This window comes from Mustelus asterias, chromosome 4 (assembly GCF_964213995.1).
Source record: "Mustelus asterias chromosome 4, sMusAst1.hap1.1, whole genome shotgun sequence".
NCBI lineage: Eukaryota > Metazoa > Chordata > Chondrichthyes > Carcharhiniformes > Triakidae > Mustelus > Mustelus asterias.
This window is the reverse complement of record NC_135804.1, coordinates 18,891,278-18,905,688: the sequence shown is the minus strand read 5'-3', so window position 1 is coordinate 18,905,688 and position 14,411 is coordinate 18,891,278.

Sequence of the window (14,411 nt, the reverse complement as noted above, 5' to 3'; positions counted from 1 at the left end):
TGGGATTGTTGTCGGTGCAGGCTCGATGGCCTGAATGGCCTCCCTCTGCACTGTGGGGATTCTATGATTCTAAAAATGTTTCATTTATTATCCCGTTATTTTCCAGATAATTGTAGTAAACCCCTGGCAGCATGCCAGTGAGCTCCAGGTCAGGGTGGGAGGGTGGGTAGGCCTCCTTTATTGTGCACTCATTGACCCCTCTCCCTCCACCCAGCAATGGCGCGGCCTACTCTCAATTGACCATCTCCATTCATCACCAGGACCTGGCTGACTGGCCCCAGACCCCACTTACTGGACATTGAGGGTATGCAGCCTTCAATGCTCCCTCCATGTGCAGCCTCCGCAATGACCACCACTCGCAGTGACACCATCGCCCAGTCCTCTGATTTGGGCAGTAGCTTTTGGAGGTGGACCACTATCCACAATAGGGTTGGTGGCCGAGTAAGTGGCTGCCTCAACAAAATGTGGCCCTGGAACCCACTGTTCAACAAAACATGGCGGGCCTCTGCTGTCAACATTAAAATCAACCCATCATTTGTTTGTGTCTGTCCCATTACCACTCCCTTTGACCTTGCATCATGAAACCTTTTGTCTTTCAATCTTTCTTGCACTTCCACTCCATACTAGACTTTCCCAATCTTCTTCTTCCTACCCCATCTCTTTTCACTTGCTTAAAACCGATTATATTTCCAACTTTTCCCAGTTCTGACGAAAGATCACAGAGCTGAAATATTGAGCAGAAATTGTATTTGCTTGAGAAGGTGTTCTGCCATGGGTTGCAGCTCCAAGGCCAAGTTTATACAGGAAGCTCTGTGGGAGATGGCTACGTACCCGCCAACAACCATTCGGCCAGTATAGGGGACTATGAAGGCAGAAACGGACTGGAACTTCACAGCTGACATGAATACACCCATCCTGTTGTGATCGAAACACAGCTGAGACATGGAGACGGACTTCTGGCGGCAGACAAGGGTAGTGGGAGTGCGGAGAGAGGCCACATTCCATCCCAGGAAACGCCTAACCTCATACCAGCCATAACCATAGGGCCACCGCTGCAGGCACTTCGAGTGGAGGGATTTCCTGTCAGCTGCAACATTTTTTTATGTTTAAACATTTAAAAAGGAATCAGGAGAAGAAGGAACCTCCACCTTGTGATGCCCTCTCTGTCTTATCTGCATTGGCAGCTCCCACTTCTGATGATGGGACTGCCAACCTTTCAGAGCTGGGAGGATTCCCATTGACCCTCCTGCCTTGGGAGCCCACTCAACATTCTTAGTTGAACAGCAAGTGGACGCCCTGGTCACCAATTAGTCTGCTTGTTAGCAATTACACTGAGCCTCAAGAAGGACCCAGAAGTACTCTCGATGTCAGGGTCACCACCCTCGAACAACTTTTCAGCCTGTTCGCGCTGATTCTCTCTCTCCACATACACTTCATGCCTGCTGCATAGTTCCAGCATTTTTCTGCTTTTATTTCAGATTTCCAGCACCTACTGTATTTCACTTTTTTTGGGTGTTCATTGTAAGTTATGAATGGCTTTAAGGAGAATTAATCTACAAGAATGAGAAAGAAAGGAAGATTTTTTTTAAAAAAACAATTTGGATTTCAAAATCTGTAAAAGAAAAAAAAGCCTTCTCAGTTTTTTGCCCTTCATAAGAACGACATCAAATTGATCCATTATCACTAACTTGGACACTTGTGGGAACCATTCAACCAAATCTATGAAATTCTTAGTGAGTCTGAACCTTGGTTCTGGGTGAATAGACCTCACCACCTGTGAGCACCGAGTCTTTCGATAGGTACTGGGGAATTGTCCAACTCCTGACTATTTATAGATTAGCAAAGAAAAAAATACTTCAACAAAAAATGTTGGTTTCCTAAGATGTCTAACGCTCGGGTTATTCTTTGTGGAAAAACAATAGCTGACATTACTGTCATCGATATCAGGTTAAGGCATTCAAACTCACTAAACAGCCAGAGAATGTGTGGATCAGGCTTTAATCTTTCAAGATTCAGCCACCTGGAGATGTATAACATCAGTGTCAAAATTACACACTCAATGGGCAATAAATCATCAATATAGGCAATAACTTCAATATTAGCCTTTTAACCCCAGGCCAATTTCTCTGACATGTTCCCCACAGGTGAGTGCCTATCCCCAGGCGCAAGAGAAGGAATATCTGCCCACATGTGCAAGACACAAAAGACAGAACATTTCCCTTGGTAGGCAGAGTGTTGGCTGGTGCGAGATAATGGGCATGAGGTCATGTTTTCTCTCCAGACTTTAGAGCAGTCTGCGCAAACAAAGTCTGGGGATGTGGTATTTGCCGTCACTCTGGCAGGGTGGGGCCTGATAGAGCCGGTTTCCTCCCATAATATAAAAGATGTGCTGGTTAGGTGCATTGGCCATGCTAAATTCTCCCTCAGTATACCTGAGCAGGCATTGGAGTGTGGTGACTAGGGGATTTTCGCAGTAACTTCATTGCAGTGTCAATGTAAGCCTGCTTCTTAGGCAATCCATCAAATTGCACCCACTCCATTTTGGTGGTCCTGAGATGGCTGCTAAGTCCAATGCACAATCTGTAAACTCTGCTACATGCTGGACAGGTGGTGCTTGAAGGGTTGGGTATATGGGTCATTTGGAGATTTGTGTGCTCCCTTTAACACCTTGACTTTGCCTCTGCACATTCTCGGTGAAGGCCCTCTATGCATTCAGTGCCTCTGACATGCCTGTGAATCTGACATACCTGTGAATCTGACATACCTTAACCATTGACAAACAAAAATTCAGCATCTTTTTCAACAGAGCTATCATGCACTTAGATTGGTAATTTAAATTAACATGGCACCCTCCTTGATATTTTGTTTCAGATGTGCAACACCTAGCCTATTGGGATAGACTATTTGGGATTCTGTTTGCCTGGAACTCCTTGAATTTAGAATATTCTTGCTATCATTTGATTAATACAGAATATAGTATGTGTCTGCATTGATCTACGAAATGTGAGCGTTTTTGGACCACATTCTACAGCTCTGACTACGGGCGCGATCTTCCCGCCCGTTCGTGCTGTGCTCCCGCTGCAGCGAGGCCGGAGAATTTGACGGCCAGCCAAATCTCCATTCACTGCAGTGGGATGGGAAAATCCCACCAGTGTGAATGATGGCAAGATTCCAGCCTATAATCTTCAACAAGGCTGCACAAGTAAGAAAATCATGTGATGTTTATATCACTTCCTGTGATGATGCACGCAGCATCTGATTGGCATATTAACCAGTTAGAATTAACCCATTACCCTCTGCAACTTCCCATGGGTATGTTCTACCATGCCCAGAACTAAGGTCGTTATTTAAGGCCGGGGCAGTGGTTAGCACTGCACCAGGGACCTGGGTTTGATTCCCAGCTTCGGTCACTGTCTGTGTGGAGTTTGCACGTTCTCCCCATGTCTGCATGGGTTTCCTCCGGGTGCTCCAGTTTCCTCCAACAGTCCAAAGATGTGTGGGTTAGGTGGATTGGCCATGCTAAATTGCCCCTTAGTGTCAGGGGACTAGCTAGGGTAAATGCATGTGGTTATAGGGATAGGACCTGGGTGGGATTGTGGTCAGTGCAGGCTCGAAGGGCTGAAAGGCCTCCTTCTGCACTGTAAGGTTCTATGATTCTATTTGGCGCCCCATGCTATCCACAAACCCATCTCATGCCTACTGCACCTGCTATCTGTCTCATAAATGTTGTTTCTTTTCTTTGTGTATCTGTGCATCTAGGCTGCTTAACTAGCTTTCCTCAATCTTTACTTGCCAAATCTGCAGGAAATGTGTCCAGTTACACTCTGCATTCATCTTCCGAGTATTTGTTTTATAAAATGAAGTGCTTCTTTTCAGACCAGCACCAGTAATTTCCCGGTATTGTTTCAGATGTTAATGCGCCTCTCCATTAGAACTCACAGCTGAGGGCTGCTGTTTCTCTTATCTCATTGGTGAATTTATTGCATGAAGAGGTTATAGTTAGGATGCAGATTGAAGACACTGGAATCGTATGCAGATTTAAGGCGAGGAAAACATACGTCTGGCAGATCAAGTGGAATACAGCACCAAGAGCATGTTAAGGTGACTGAAACAGGACTTGTGGTCTTTCAAAGCACTCATTTAATAAGACACAGGATTGCACAGGCTACCTAATCTTCCATCCCAACAACCTGGATCAATCATTGACATTTTATTCCATGTGTTTTACAGGTTCAAGAGATAATGTAAGTTAATTCCCTTCCCTGAGGCAGGTTTAGTGTTGGGGTGGAGGGTGGGGTATTTAATTGGGTAGGAGGGTGATGGGTAGCGATCACACCACCTTTCTGACTGTGCCCCAACTAAGTCAGATTCAGGGTAGCTTATTGGCAGCATTCCCACCCTACCCACCCTGCTGCCAATTGAGAACCTTAATGGGCAGTTCGTGCCCACTAAGTGGCACCCCTGCCCTTGCAGCCAAACCCCCTACCTTTCCCCCATAGCCCCCACGTCACATCCCCGACCTCTGTTCTGGGTCCCTTGATGAGCCTGGACATCTGGTGCGTGCATTACTGGCAGCAGCCAGTGTTTCCCTGATGGTGCTGATCAGTGTTGCACAGCTGTTGGCCTTCGATTGACTGGCAGTTCTTGGAAGAGGGCTTCTGGCTCTAGTGTCTTTGATCCTAGGGAATGCCCGCTGCTACCAGTTAAGTGCCTGACTGGCATTTATCTTGCCAGCCTTCTATAAAAGAGGTGGCTTAGGGAATTTGACCACCCACCCACCGCCCCCCCCCCCCCCCCCCCCCCCCCCCCACCCCTCCTTCCTCCATACACATCCCAATCTCTTTTAAATATTGCAGCCCAAGGGCACCACATCCTTATATTGCTGTATACAAAATGGGAGCCTGGAATTAAGTAAGGAGCCTCAGTTTGCTAACTCGGTGAGTGGAATGTAATGGGGTGGGATACACAGTAGGCAAGGGAACTTAATCAGGTGGAGTCGGAATCTCAGCTTCCTGATGTGGAATTAGGTTTGAGAAACTGACTTGGATGAAGGGATTGAGGGGATGGTTGTCAAATTTGTTGATGACGCAAAGGTAGGTAGGAAGGTAAGTTGTGAAAAGGATATAAGGAGGCGATAAAATATATATTGATAGATTGAGTGAGCGGGCAAATATCTGGGAAAATGTGGAATTGTCCATTTTGGCAGGAAGAATAAAAATGGAGCATATTATCTAAATGGTGAGAGATTACTAAACTCTGAGGTGCAGAGGGATCTGGATATCCAAGTGCATGAATCACAAAAGAAGAATATGCAGGTAATGCAAGTCATTGGGAAAGCTAATAGAATATTATCATACATTGTGAGGGGTTTTGAATACAAAAGTATGGAGGTTATGCTTCAGTTGTACAGAGCATGAATAAGACCAAGGGCAGAGCTTTCCCGTCCTGTCCGCCACGGGAACCATAGCGGGCAGGACACGGACCATGCAAAGGTCCATTGACCTTGCACGGGATCTTCTAGTCTTGGGGTGAATGCAGCTGGAAACTCCTACCCCACATCTGGAGTACTGTGTACAGTATTGGTCTCCTGATTTAAGGAAGGATATAAATGCATTTGAAGCAATTCAGAGAAAGTTTACCAGACTAATACCTGGTTGGGGGTGAGGGGTTGTCTTCTGGTGAAAGGTTAGACAGGCTAGGTTTGTATCTGCTGGAGCTTGAAGAGTAAGAGGCAACTTTGTTGAAATATACAAGATCTTGAGAGGTCTTGATAGGGTGGATGTGAAAAGGATGTTTCCTCTTGTGGGAGAATTCATAACTAGACCTCACTGTTCAAAAATAAGGCACTGCCCATTAAAAACAGAAATGATGCTAAATTCTTTCACTCAGATTGTTGTGAGTCTTTGGAACTCTCTTCCTGAGCAAGCAGTGGAAGCAGATCTTTGAATATTTTTGAGGCAGGAGTGGATAGATTCTTGGTAAATAAGGGGGTACTCAGTAATCAGGGATCGACAGGATGCAGAATTCAGGTTAGTATCAGATTAACCATGATCTTATTAAATGGCATAGCAGGTTTGAGGGGCAAAATGGACTGTTCCTGCTCCATGTTTATATTTTCGTATGTAATTCAAGCAATAACATGTTAGTGACAGAGTGATCATGATGCCGTCTAGTGGATACTCATTAAATGGGAACTTCATGAAGGTGGAGTGGAGTGCTGGAATCTCATGCCTCCTGGTTTCCCATCAGCTTAAAGGTGACATGTATTGCAATCTGCCTTTAAGGGATAGCAGCATGCCATCACCAGAAGGGAAGTGTGTCATATGATCCCAATCTCAGTTTTACTTTGGCCTGTGAGCAGAACACAGCACACACAGCTCTGTTTAGGGGATAGAGGAGGGGGCCTGTGTAAAATACTCTGTCAGAGAATCAGTGCAGTCTCAATAGGCTGAATGACCTCCTTCTGCACTGTAGGGATTGTGAGATTCTATGTGAGTCTCACCATCAGGAACTGCAATCTTCCCATTAAGTTCCATCCTATGAGTTCAACACCTGCTTCTCTCCATATTGCTGATAGTCAGACCTTATCAGGTTTCTCTGATGACCAATACAGCCCTGATTACAGTCATGGTTGGTGTGTATTACCTTGGAAGATTGAGCCTGGAGATGATGCATTAGCTTCTCTTAAGAAAATTGATCTCAAGTCTCTTTTTTGGAAAAAGTGTGAGTGACCTCATTCCCATGATATGTGCATATAACTGGTGCTCGATAAATAGCTAAAAGTAATAGACAATATCATTTTTATCCATGTTGCATTACTCTGCCTCAGATGATACTATTTTAATTACCATAGATTACACCAGACTTTATTTACTAATCCTAAAATTCCTCCAGGAATGTGTTATAGTAATGTAAGCAGTTTCACCTGGCACTTATGGATTTTCTTTATGGCAGGCGAGATTTAAATTGAGTTGCATATGCCACTGGTATTCAGGGAAAACAATAAAGCAAGCCCATTGTTGGGCTTATTTTAGTCAATTTAATGTTTTAATTATAGGTCTTGTTGGTGATTTTCCACTCACGAAGAAAAGCTTAATGGCACTAAATAATTCACAGGAATGCGTGACTCATGGCAATCACACCCGAAGTACATTTGTGTGAGTGTTGACACTACGAACCACAATTGGAGACAGATTGTTGAAGGTCTCTACCCACATATTTGATACAGAAATATTTAATCCATTATATATGTTAAATTCCTTTTTCCTCAAGTTCTTTGCTGCTGTATGATGTTTTTGCATGGCCCCACTCCTCCTATAGGCCACTTCTATATTATTCAACTTCAAGTTATCTTTTGGTATCATAGAATCATAGAATCCCTACAGTGCAGAAGGAGGCCATTCGGCCCACCGACAACAATCCCACCCAGGCCCTAGCCCCGTAACCGCCTGTATTTACCCTGCTAATCCCCCTGATGCCAAGGGGCAATTTATCATGGCCAATCAACCTAACCCTCACATCTTTGGATAGGAAGGAAGTATCTATTTGCTGACAGAACAACAGATCATTACTTTGTAACTTTCTCTTTAGCCAGTAGTGTTTTTTTAAAAAATATTTCTGAGGTTACAGGTATTTCAAACAAGGCCAGCAATTATTATCCAATCCTAATTGTCCTTGAGAAGGTGGTGACGAACAGTCTTGTTGAACTACAGCATCCTATTTTCTGGAAGTACTCACAGAATTCTATTAGATAGGGAGTTCCAGGATTTTGACTTAGTTACCATGGAGAAACAAGGATATATGCCCAAGTTGGAATGATGTGTAACATGGAGGTGGTGGTATTACCATTCATCTACTGCCTTTATCATTCTAGGTGGCAGAGGATGTAAACCTGGGAAGTGTTGCCAAAGAAGATAAAGCAACTTGCAGTAGTACACCCTTAGATAGGATGCACTCACTTCCATATTGTGGTTTTTAAAAATTCATTCATGGGATGTGGACATTGCTGGCTGGGTCAGCATTTACTGCCCATCCCTAATGCCCTTGGACTGTACGGCTTGATAGGCCATTTCAGAGGGCAGTCAACCACATTGCTGTGGATCTTGGATCACACGTAGGCCAATTTCTTTCCCTGAGTGAACCTGATGGATTTTTACAACAATCGACAATAGATCCATGTTCATCATTTAACTTTCCATTCCAGATGTTTTATTGAATTCAAATTTCAACATCTATTTTGATGAGATTCACATCTGGGTCCCCAGAACATTACCCTGGGTCTCTGAATTGCTAGTTCGGTGACAATTCCAGTATATTGTGCTGATACCAAGAAATGGTGAGACCATAAAATGTAAGTAGGCCATTAGGCCCATCTAGTCCCTCTGCCATTTAATGAGATCATGTCATGAGGTAGTTGAAAAAGAATAATCTGCACCTGTTCCCATATGAGAATTGAACACAATCAAACTGAATTCTCTTTTGTGCTTTTTAAATGCAAGTATTATTCCCAGGTTACAAAACTACACCCACAGAGGAATTTTGTTTTTACTTTGCTAAGGATTTTTACAGAAACAGCATTGGCTAGGAAGCATATCCTACTAATCCTGCAAGATGACGTGTGAGCTTATCCTTTTCTTGTTTTTCCTAGTTTCCTCTATTGCTCCACTAATGATACCAAATGTTACTGGGCTGCAGCCAAATGGCCGTTATTTATATATTTTAAATTTTTTTTACTCCATCCTTAAAGTTATAAAGCCAATACTCACAATGGACCGAGTGGACCCAAATCTATTCCTTACTTTCTCCAAAAACCAAATTGAAAATCCAACTGAATCCAATTCAAGTTCCCCTCGAGAGAAGCAAACAAGTTCCAAGCTGACAATTTGAGGCGTTGCAGCCCATCTTGGGCTTGATCTAACACTTGATCTTCGCCAAAAGGCTGAGAAGCGACCATTCTTCATACAGTAACTGTCCGAAGGTTATTTGAGCATGGCGGACTCCACCCTTGGAATTTTACCGGCACGCCCGCTCCAGAATCGGGGCAGATGAGGCTCGCAGAACGGCATTCTCCGTTGGCCTCGGGCAGGATCTTACGAGCCTCGGGTGAATGAGGCAGTAAAATTCCGGCACACATTTGAGATATCGGCTTCCCATTCGACACCCAATCAAGTGCTCTTTCCAGCGAGGGTCACTGTTGATTTGAAACAGATTTTTTGTAACGTTTGTGAAGTTTATTTATTAGTGTCACAAGTAAGCTTACATTAACATTGCAAAAAGTTACTGTGAAAATGCCCTAGTCGCCATACTCCGGTGCCTGTTTGGGTACACTGAGGGAGAATTTAGCACCTAACCAGCATGTCTTTCGGACTGTCGGAGGAAATCGGAACACCCGGAGGAAACCCATGCAGACACGGGGAGAACGTGCAGACTCCGCACAGACAATGACCCAGCCGGGAATCAAACCCAGGTCCCTGGCACTGTGAGGCCACAGTGCTGAGCACTGTGCCACCATTTTATTCCCCTCCTTAGCAACAAATACTGAGGTCAACTGTGCAGCCCCAGATCTTGCACTGCTAAAATCAGTGTATTCTAGGAAGCAAACTTGGCTCTTCCTCCTCTTTTCTTTTGATCTCAGAGTTGGAGTGATATTGAATATTCGGATTATTTTATAAGCCATGGGCGAGGGATGCTGTTTCATTACCAGGTGTAGAAATATGTCGGGTACAGTACATGTACATTCTGATCTCTATTGAATGATTGTCTTCTGCGGAACCAGTTCAGTCCAAGACAAACTGAATAGGTTTCAACATCGTCCCACCAGAAAACTTGCAACTCTTGCACCTTACGCCTGATTAATTCATTTTATTTATAGTGCATTGCCTATGCAATAAAAATCCTTGTCCTCTGGCCCAGGGGTATTACACAATAGACTTGCTAATCTCTGAAGGCATATGAAACTGCGAGGCTCATTCATTCGTCAATTAATTCAATTAGGAGTCCAACAAGGTTGTTCCCAAAGAAAATCCCGACCATAATATTATTCCATCTGCTCCTATTTTCCAGCTCATCAACTTTCGCAGTTAGCCTGATTGCACTTCTTCATTGCTCTTCTGTTTTAATAGTAATGCACTCTGTGGAAGCCTATTTATGTTCTACATCTGTCACCTTGTTCGTGATCTTGCTGGCGTCACCTTTTAAATTAGCAAGTATTTTAACAGTTGAAAGTTGGATCAATGGATCAGACACTGTCGCTTTCCAACGACAAGACAGCTACACACACAAGACAGAATGCAACGATTCTGGTCTTCTCATCATCTTTATAACTCTGACGATAAGGAAACCTTTAAGACATTCGTAAGCCAAGTTTTGATTTGATTTGATTTATTACTGTCACATGTATTAACATACAATGAAAATATTGTTTCTTGTGCACTACACAGACAAAGCATACCATTCATAGAGAAGGAAACGAGAGAGTGCAGAATGTAGTTTTGCAGTCATAGCTACGGTGTAGAGAAAGATCAACTTAATGCAAGGTAGGTCCATTCAAAAATCTGACGGCAGCAGGGAAGAAGCTGTTCTTGAGTCGGTTGGCATGTGACCTCAGACTTTTCTATCTTTTTCCCGACGGAAGAAGTTGGAAGAATGTATGTCCGGGGTGTATGGGGTCCTTGATTATGCTGGCTGCTTTTCCGAGGCAGCGGGAAGCGTAGACGGTGTCAATGGCCTCTCGGTTTCTTGGTATTTCAATCATCTCAGAGGAAATTTATTTTGGAGTAAAACGAAGATTAATAGTTGCTATAGTGACACTGAAAGACGAAGGCAAATCCCTCTTCCAGTCTACTGCATTCTGCTTTTAAAAAAAATTTAAATTGACAGTTCATTGACCAAATAATCTCTTCCAATGATGTTGGCTGAGGAACAAATGTTGGCCGTATCACCAGGAGAACTCCCCTCCTGATCGTGAAACTTTTCTATGGAAACTTGAGAAAGCAGGGAGGATACCTGATCTAAACAATAGAGCCTTCAACAGTGCAGCACTCCCTCAGTATGATCAAATGCCAGCCTAACTTAAATGATAAATTCTCTGGTCTGAGGCTTGAACTCATAATTCTCAGAGTTAGAGCTAAGAATATTGCCATTGGGTCAAAGTTAAAACATGTTTGATGTAGCTTTCTCCTAATTATCAACAACAAAATGTCAATCATGAGGTTAAATCCATGTCGTGATGGAAGGATGTGAGGGTCCCGGAGTAGGTGTGGGTGAGATGAGTGTTTTCAGCTTCATTTTGAAGAAGCTGCAGTTATTCTCCTGGAGCAAAGGAGAGTGAGGGCAGATGTGATAGAGGTGTACAAATTAGAACAGGTTTAGAAAGAAAAACTACTTCATTAGATTAGGGGACGCAGATTTAAGGTTTTGTAGGTGGCCAGAGATCCGGGTTCGATCAGCTTGGGTCACTATCCAAATTTGCACATTCTCCCCGTGTCTGTATGGGTTTCTCCGGGTGCTCCGGTTTCCATCCACAGTCTGAAAGACGTGCTGGTTAGGTGCACTGGCCATGCTAATTTCCCCCTCAGTGTACCCGAACAGGCGCCGGAATGTGGCGACTAGGGGATTTTCACAGTAACTTCATTGCAGTGTTCATGTAAGCCTACTTTTGACACAATTAAATAAACTTATAAACTTATAAACTGGATATGAAGAAGAACTATTTTATGCAGTTGAGTAATAATGACCTGGAGCTTGCTAGAAATGAATGGTGGAAGTGGAGACGATGAACACATTTGAAAGAAAATTGGATGGGCATTTGAAGAAAATAAACTTGCAATGCCACAAGGATAGTGAGTGAGCTATGGTTCATCACCCTTTCTGTGAACTACTCTACTTGTAAGCACAACTTCCTGCAACATGAATGGGAGTGGAGGAACTTTCCCTTCATCTGACGTTTTTTGTACATTCCAATCTCCCCCATGGATCCTAACTTATCCAAAATGTGCAAACTTGCTTCCAGTTAAAATTGGGCCCAATATTTCTAATCTGCTTTCCTTTTATATTATCCAACTGGAATTTATATTTTCACAACTTGGGCTGACTATAAAGTTTTATAGTTCTTCAGAGTCCATGGTCACCAAAAATCAATGGAACATTATTGCTGTGTATGTTGAACTCTTAAAGGATTTGTAAACTGAAAGATTTCTTCTTATAAAAGCTATGTGGTCTTTGAACAAATAACTATTGATGCAGTCTTTAATTCGGCACAGGTTGAGTTGAATACTAATCTCTCTTTGAATAAGACCTCTCCTTCGCTAATTATTTCCAATAACTTTATGCCTTTAGTGCTACATGCTTTTCACAACTGATCATTTCTAGGCCCCATGAAAGGTTGGATAAAAGCAAATGAAGTCATTTGCACCATGTTTTACTCGGCTTTTAATTTAAACACCTTCCAAGCATTCCAGTGTAATGAGACGAGCAAGGACAGTAATTCAACTATTTCTTTATTTAACACTTCTGGCACCAACTCAAACATAAACTGTTGCAACTCATTAACTCTTTACTGAAATTTAACTCTAACTGAACATCAACTCTCAACTGAACTTTAACTCTTAAACTGCATATTATCTTTAACTGAACAACATTAACTGAACATTAATTTTAACTATTTAACTGAAAATAGATACTACCGAGTTTAGGAAAACTTGGCCAAGAAATATCCTTGATGTATAATCTATCTTCTTCTCTGAAGCATCCTTCAGGGTACAGTTCATCTCACGGCGGTTGGTCTCTTCCGAGCTATCGCTGGCAAACAAATGCTCACATGTCTTTTTATCCATAATCTTCCACTTGCTTCTGGAAGACTCTCTGTCATCCAGCCAACTGTGTAACCAGGAACTGATCACATGGCTCGAACATCCAATGAAATTATTTGTGAATGACGTCATTACGCTTAGTTCATTTGACATCTATCATAAATAATGGTAACATATCAAAGCCACAATGTCAGGGTCAAATGTGAACAACTTCCCTTATTTGGCCAACACAGGAAACTTCAGATCACAGCTCCCAGATCAGAGCAACTTTATGACCTGCATCTGGTTTTAATTATAAGTTCACCAAAGGGCTGGTATCAGCATGGGCGCAAAGCTGGCTATGAAGTGATGGAAACAGAGAGTAGAGCTACAGAGTTGTTTTTCAGATTGAAGAAAGATGTATCCTCTGTATACAGGAGCCCTCTTTTTCCTGATATATATGAATGACCTAGACCTGGGTGTGTAGAGCACAATGTTAAAATTTGCAGATGACACAAAGCTTGGAAATATTATGAACTATGCGAAAGATAGTGACAGACTTCAAGGGGACATAGGCTGGTGGATTAGGCAAACACGTGGTAGCTGAAATTTAGTGCAGACGAGTGCGAAGTGATTCATTTTGACAAGTATAACAAGGAGAAACTAATATAATATAGGGTGAAAGTGTTGTAGGGGCAGGGGGCCTGGGGATATACGTATGCAAATCATTGACATCGGCGAGGCAGGATGCGAAAGCTGTTAATAAAGCATACAGGATTCTAGACTTTATCAAGAGGGACATAGGGTACAATGTCATACTCAGCAGTTGGAGTAAAATTAAGATTGGCTGTGTAATGCAAATGCAACATGAGAAATATTCAATTCCCTCCTTATAAAAGAGATATCTCAATGTGTTAGTTGTCAAGGGAATTCTCTCCATCTTTCAAAGGTTGGCATCTGCAAGTAGCAAGATTAGAAATAACGCTTCTAGTATTTAAAGATCGGATCAGGATGATAATCTGCATTTAAAATCAACATTTACAAACCGTAGTAGGACAACTGCTTGACTGTATGTGGTTACAAGAAATATCTAGTTGACACATTTCGTGGATTCTTGTTAAATTTCATACAATTTTCTTTAAAGGCTTAAGGATAGCCTGGGAGAGAAATGTTCAATGTTATAAATCCCCTTTATGGTTAGACATGGATTGAAAGTGAAGCTTTCTCAAGAGAACGGCATGAAGCTCCCTCACATCAAAATACTTCACAAATGTTACTGAATCTCTGTCTCTTTGAGACATCCCTGACATCAAAGAGTTGAATCTGTGGGAGGTTTTTTTTCAGTAATATTGGTGCCAATCTTCACACATCCTCTCTTCCTGTCCTTGCTTCAAAAGTTATTGTGTTCTGAATGGAGTTGCCTGCTGTCTGAAATGATTATCAGCGGAATAGCCACAGAACTACTTTAATTCATCCAAGAGAGTTCAATACGGAGAGAATATCAAAGTGAACATGCGAGGTTTCTTGTGTGCCCTATTTTCATTAAAAACTGTTGCAAATGGCTTACTTGATAGATCAATGAGTTTATCCAGGGAATTGCTGAGAAGTACAGATCAGCAAAGT